This window comes from Prionailurus viverrinus, chromosome C1 (assembly GCF_022837055.1).
Source record: "Prionailurus viverrinus isolate Anna chromosome C1, UM_Priviv_1.0, whole genome shotgun sequence".
NCBI lineage: Eukaryota > Metazoa > Chordata > Mammalia > Carnivora > Felidae > Prionailurus > Prionailurus viverrinus.
In genome coordinates, this window is record NC_062568.1 from 4124394 (window position 1) to 4131915 (window position 7522).

The window sequence follows — 7522 nt, forward strand, 5'->3', positions numbered from 1 at the left end:
CTTTTAATCTAGCAATTGCATTTCTAAAAACTTTTCCTACAAATGAACAAAGACTTTTGAGTTGTTGTTTGTTATAGAAAAGACTGGAAACAATTTGAATGTCCATCAATAGGGAACTGTAAAATAAAGTGTGGTATTTATGCAACTATTTTTTTTAAAAAGCCCCATCTGTAAAATTAGAAAACCTTATGCAAGATATATTGCTAACGGAAAAAGACGAGATAAAATATGTTTAATGTGCTCCCAATTATGTTTTTGTTAATACCAAATAAACATTATTCATATGGCTTGTATAGGTATATATTTCTGGAAGGAAATGTAAGAAAACACCAACAGAGGTCAGCTCTGAGGAGGGAGGTTTGGGAACCGGTATGGGTATGACTTTGTTCCTCATGCACATAATGCTGTCTCAATTTAAAACTTGTATCCAAAATTATTTTTATTTATTTTATTTTAGAGAGCAAGCAAGAGAGAGAGAGCGTGGGGAGATGTGCAGAGGGAGAGAGAGACAGAGAATCTTAAGCTTCACACTCAGTCCCATGAATCTGGGATCATGACCTGAGCCCAGATAAAGAGTTGGATGCTTAACTGACTGAGCACCCGGGGGGGGGGCACTCAAAATTATTTCAAATGCAGATTCCTGGATTTTCTTTGAATCTAATGAATTAGAATCTTGTGGGATGAGGCCAATAAACCTACCTTTTATTTATTTTTTATAATGTATTTATTTATTTTCATGTTTATTTCTTTTGAGAGAGAAAGAGAGTAGCAGCAGAGGGGCAAAAAGAAAGAGAGAAAAAGAATCCCAAGTAGGGCTCCATGCTGTCAGCGAAGAGCCCGATGTGGGACTCAAACTCTCCAATCATGGGATCATGACCTGAGCCGAAGTCGGACAGTTAACCAACAGCCACGCAAGCCCCCAAAACCTGCCTCTTAGATAAGCTTACCAGCTGATTATTATGCACGCTGAAATTGGAGACCCACTCTCACAGTATTTAAGATCAAAACCCTCTAGGGGCACCTGGGTGGCTCGGTCGGTTAAGCATCCGACTTTGGCTCAGGCCATGATCTCACGGTCCATGAGCTCAAGCCCCGCATTGGGCTCCGTGCTGACAGCTCAGAGCCTGGAGCCTGTTTCAGATTCTGTGACTCCCTCTCCCTCTGCCCCTCCCCCTGTTCATGCTCTGTTTCTCTGTCTCAAAAATAAACGTTTAAAAAAAAATTTTTTTTAATTAAAAAAAGATCAAAACCTTCTAATCAATTTCATCCACTTGTCCTGACTCTCGCATTGATTATTTCCTTTTATACAACATTCTGGTCAATCACTATCTTTGGAGCACTCATACTGTGTAATATTTTAATTCTACTAAGTCTTTCTGTTTCCATGGTTCTCTTCCAATCAAGAAATGTAAACTAGGCTTTTATAAGAACACGACAGGCCGATGTAAACCTCCTGCCCTTGAGTGGCTTGTGTGTAGATGGAAGTTGCTGTTGCAAAGCACTGAATGTCCCAGTGTTATCACAAAGCTGGGGGAAATTGGATTCATGACCCGTTTAAATGAAACTGTAACTGATAATAAAGATACAGAGGTTCAATAAAGCTAAGTGTATCTACTTGGTCAAGTGAAAGATACAGACTACAAGTGCCGGACTTAATCCTCAAACTCTTGGGTCTCAGGGCCCCCTGGCACTCCTAAAAACAAATCAACACCCAAAGATCCTTTGGGGGGGGGGGTTGGGATGTCTTGCTGATATTTACCATGTTAGAAATGAAAAGTGAGACATTTTTGAAAATATGCCTATATTACTTCATTTTGGAATAACAATAAGAAGCCTACTATGTTAATGTAAATAACACATTTTTATGGAAAGTGACCATATTTTCCCCTCTAAATTTTTTTAGTAGGAATAGTGGCATTGTAATGGCGTCTGGGTGGCTTGGTTGAGCATCTGACTTCAGCTCAAGTCGTGATCTCACGGTTCGTGGGTTGGAGCCCTGCATCAGGCTTGCTGATGTCAGTGTGGAGCCCGCTTCGGATTCTCTGTGCCCCTCTCCCCCTGTCCCTCCCCCACTCACACTCTCCTAAAAATAAAAAAGAATAGTGGCATTCTTTTACATTTTTGTGAATCTCTTTAATATCTGGCTTCATAGAAGACAGCTGGATTCTCATATTTGCTTCTGCATTTGATCTGTCGTGATATGTGGTTTTCATTGACATACATACATGAAGAAAGTTCAGCCTTCTCCCAATATGTAGTTGGGAAGGGGAGGAGTATTTAATAGTCTCTTCAGATAATTGTAGATTCTTTTTGAATACCGTGCCAAAACTCAACAAGTGGTATTTCTTTTTTTTTTTTTTTCAACGTTTTTATTTATTTTTGGGACAGAGAGAGACAGAGCATGAACGGGGGAGGGGCGGAGAGAGAGGGAGACACAGAATCGGAAACAGGCTCCAGGCTCTGAGCCATCAGCCCAGAGTCTGACGCGGGACTCGAACTCCCGGACCGCGAGATCGTGACCTGGCTGAAGTCGGACGCTTAACCGACTGCGCCACCCAGGCGCCCCAATGTGGTATTTCTTGGTTAGTTGCAACGTGGAATCTGACCTGGTGTCACCAACTTTTTGCACCATCTTTACATTAGAAGCCGTTGACCTGCCTTGCATGTTGGATGGATCTTTTGCCCACTTACAATTTTGTAACATAATGCTTTCGTCATTCGGAAAATATTGGTCCGCCAGGAGAGTTATGGCTCTCCCGAATGTTTTTATATCTCACACAATATGTTTAAAACTCACATGATCATTGTGTCATCCCATTTATATGAAATATCCAGAATAGGCAAAAATCTATAAAGACAGAAAGCATATTAATGGTTGCCTGAGGCTGGAAGGAAAGGGGTGTGTGGAGGGAGTGCCAGTGGGCACGGCTAATAGGGTATCTTTTCAGTGTGATGAAAACGTTCTGGAATTAGCTGATTGTTGCATAATTTTGCAAATATATAAAAACCACTGAATTATACACTTTAACAGGGTAAGTTTTATGGTAGGTAAATTCTATCTCAATTGGCAAGTGGACAAGCTCATGGAGGTTGATATAAATTATCCGAAATTCTAATTTCCTTTCGAAAGCTTCAATATCATCATTGGCAACAAATACTGCACTTATTTTCCTTGAAGGGACAGCCTCACTTTTCAATAATGTGTCTGCCAAATGTAAACACTGTATTTCATGGAAAAGGCAGTAAGTTCAGCTTGCAGCTTAGGTACAGACGTGCTTTTCCCCAAGACAACCACTGGACTTTGATTTCCAGCAGCTGTTCTTTGTGTATACCTTCCCATTTTGTCACACAGAATATTAAAAAGATGAGGGGCGCCTGGGTGGCGCAGTCGGTTAAGCGTCCGACTTCGGCCAGGTCACGATCTCGCGATCCGTGAGTTCGAGCCCCGCGTCAGGCTCTGGGCTGATGGCTCAGAGCCTGGAGCCTGTTTCCGATTCTGTGTCTCCCTCTCTCTCTGCCCCTCCCCCGTTCATGCTCTGTCTCTCTCTGTCCCAAAAAAATAAATAAATAAATAAATAAACGTTGAAAAAAAAATTTAAAAAGATGTGGACTCAAGGTAAGGACTTAATAAATAACAGATAATAATTTTTACTACTTCATCAAAGATATCCGTAAGTGAATCTGCCCATTATTCGACTGCAAGCACCTGGCAGTGGGAAATACAGTGGCTTCCAGCACATTCTGTCGTCACTCCTTTGACTTGTGCTAAGGCACTGGCCGCTGACCCACCATCGCTTTTGCACAGTCAGTGCAAGCATCAACACAGTTGCTCCAGGATCAGCCACGAGAGTGAATAAAGCTGTTCAATATTTTGAATGTTGTAGCACCATCTGAGTTTGTTTACAAGAATTCACATCAAAGAACATCTCGGGGGCCCCTGGGTGGCTCAGTTGGTTGAATGTCCAATTCTTGATTTTGGGCTCAGGTCGTGACCCCAGGGTCATGGGATCGAGCCCTGTGTCGGGTTCCATGCTGAGTGTGGAGCCTGCTTGGGATTCTTTCTATATACCTCTGCCCCTCTCCCTTGCTTTCAGGCTCTCTCTAAAATAAAATAAAATAAAATAAAATAAAATAAAATAAAGGAAAAGAAGAGAAAAGAAAAGAAAAGAAAAGAAAAGAAAGAAAAAAAGAAGACCTTGAACTAGTTGGTGTTGATACTGGATGAATACAAGCAAAATGGTGAGTCCGGCCACTTCTATTCATTTGTCCACGTGTAAGACAAAAGTCCAATTCTGCACAGAAGATACTAACTCAGCCTTCATGTGTGCAACTAAATCTCTAATTTGACAAGCTACCGTATCATTAGAAAGTGGCATTGCTGTGGTTCCTTTTGCTGACTCTCCATCCAGAAGGCATCCAGCAGCGTCAGCTGCATGGGGCGTCTGTGCTGTCTCCAGACGGCTCAGCACAGTCACTTCCCCGCGCGGGGCTTCAATGGCTTTTGCGTTTCGCGTCTGAAAGGCTGTAATGATCAATTTTTGGCTTTTAATGAACTCATCACATCTACATTTAAAATATTCAGTTCGCTTTTCTTTAAACTCTACGTTATTATTCTCAAAATGGTGCTGCAACTTTAAGAGGCCCCGAAAAGGTAAAATTTTAACATCATAAAGCCAAGGAAAAAGATAAATCTTGAGAAATATTTTGTTTCGTATTTACACTCTTTTTAAACAGATTTCAGTATTTCATCTTTTTCAGCATCTTTAGGTTTGGATGGTGCAGCTGTGGGCTAAGAAAGCAAGCTTTCTAATCTCCCTTTTTTAAAGCTAATGATCCAGCCTTGAATATAATAAAAGTATAAGTAAATTTAAAAATCTTAGAATAAAATGCTATTAAATTCTAAAATCATGAGTTTTACAAAAGTTTAAAACTTATAAACCGTTTGGAAGGATATTTTTATTTTTTTTTTTAATTTTTTTTTCAACGTTTATTTATTTTGGGGACAGAGAGAGACAGAGCATGAACGGGGGAGGGGCAGAGAGAGAGGGAGACACAGAATCGGAAACAGGCTCCAGGCTCTGAGCCATCAGCCCAGAGCCCCACGCGGGGCTCGAACTCCCGGACCGCGAGATCGTGACCTGGCTGAAGTCGAACGCTTAACCGACTGTGCCACCCAGGCGCCCCTGGAAGGATATTTTTAAATTACATTGTAAAATAAAACAACAAAGCATACCTACCTCTTGCTGTGTTTCCACGTAGGAGAACTTCAGGATATCAAAATGATTTATTCGATAATAATGAGATTACCTAAATTACAAGAGGTACCACAAAATTTGCTAGCAAGAGCACAGGAGAAGTCCTGAGAACAAACTGAGGCAGCCTCTGACAACTGAACCTGTTTATATCCTAAATCTACTGCCTAAGAAGATTCTAGAAAACACAAAAATCTACATGCATACATTCCACTAGCCCTCAGAGCACTAACATCATGACAGGTTAAGTAGCCTCTGAAAAATTCCACTGTTCACTTGTGAAGGAATGAGTGGAAAAGTCAAATAATGTCTTAAGATCATCGTGAAAATATATTTGATCTCACAGACTGCCAAAAGGGTAGGAGGGACCCCCCCAAGGGTCCCAGCACCGCACTTTGAGAACTGCCTGTTAGAGGAATCTGAAGGACAGGGTCATTGGAAGTTGAAGTGGCCTCGGAGGCCAGGTATGATTAAGTTAGGGGCTGGCAGTGTGACAGGGGCAAGGAGAGACCCAAGTGAGCAAAACCACAGACTCGGGAAAGCCCAGGAGAAGTTCAGGTTCAACAGGCACCTGAAGTAATCAGGATTAGGGCTGTGACCAGGCTGAGAAAGTAGGCGAGCATTGTACAAGACCTTGACAGACACGCTAAGAAAAGAAGCTGTCAAGTTCACACCGCTAAGCCCAACCTCTGCAAAGTGGGAGACAAGGTTGACGGTCAGACAGTGCGTCTCAAGTGTCCTCATGGAGGCACGTGTCCAGTAAGAACAGGATGGAGCAGAGAATACCGCCCCGCCCCCCGGCACACACACACCCAGGGGTGCATATCAGAATCTCCGAGGAAAGGGTTTCAAACTATTACCCTCCGACCCTCTGTACCCCCCTCCACTGCCATCACCGAGCAAGCACCATGAGGACAGGGGCCCTTCTTCAAGCCATTCCCAAGCCCTTGGCACAGTGTCTCCAACTGGGCACAAAGCAGAAGTCTGCGAAGCACCTGGTGAAAGCCCTCTTGATGAGCTGTGTTTGGTGTTGGTGAGCTGGAGCACCAGCAGTCTCTCTCTCGTGCAGCATCACACCACACAGGCTTGGAACAGCCTGGAGAAGTAACCTGGAGGTAAGTAGAGGCACGTGTGCAGGACGATTAGGGGCGGGAATAGAAGAATCCTTCCAAGGTGGAAGGAAAGGAGCAGTGGGTTAGGAAGTGAAGCTGGCTAGTGAAGAACCTTGGATGTTAAAGGAGAAAAAAGCCGAGTGTTTACTGACCGTGAACTTGCTGGTGGGTAGGGCTGTGTTCTATTTAGACGAGCGTCCCCGGGGGGCTGAGTCCAGTGCCTGGCGCAGAGTAACTAACAAATGGTGTTTGGAAATGAATTAATAAGGAGAGTCAGGGCAGCAGCTAAGGGGGTGGCTTCCAAAGACTGCCGAGGGAGGGCAAGGCCAATGCAGGAAGAGCAGAGGACAGAGTGGGAGCAGGTGGAGGGGGGGCGGCTGGTAAACGAACAGTCGAAGAAGTTTGGTGGCCGCCGAGGAGAGAAACAGGATGGCACGAAGGACAGTAGGGTGAAGTGAAGCTTCTTCCAAGGAATGATGGGTACATGTAAGGGAAGGAAAGAGACGGGAATCTGTGAAGAGGACAGCCTGAAGGTACAGGAGAACACGGAGGGGGAAGGACCGGGGTCCCTGCCAACAGGAAGGGGTGAGCACTGGAAATAAGGTGACGCCTGCCTCTGAAGGTGGGAAGAAGAAAAGGCGGGACCAAGGACGGGGAGATTTAGAGCAGGAGAGAAAAGAAGCTGTGCGGTTTACACTGGTAACTTCATTGCTGCCACGTGGGAGGCACGGCTTGAGGACCCACCGGGAGGAGTCCAGGAAGTGGATGAGACAGTAAGTGGGCTGTCGCAGCAATGGCGGGAGGCCAGATGAGCTGGGTCGGTCTCTGTAGTGCACCAAAGAGGCGCATCTTAGGATGCTCTCCGGCAATGCTCTGCAGTCAGCCGCAGGGAAGAGGAAGTAGTCTGCCAGCCCAGGCTGAAAGGGGAAGAGCGGTCAGGTGTCACTGAGGGTGTCACTGATCACGGAGTCCAGAGAGGGCAGGCAGCCAAGTACAGCCAGTGAGGGGCTACTAGATGAACAGGAAGAGATGGGTCTGAGGAGGCCCAGGTTAGAGCAGAGCAAAGAGTCACAAGTGCTCGGAGCCAGTGGAGGAAAGAAGACTTCCCTCGAAGGGGAGGTGGCCTCACCCCAGAAATCTCAGATGTGAATGCTTCAG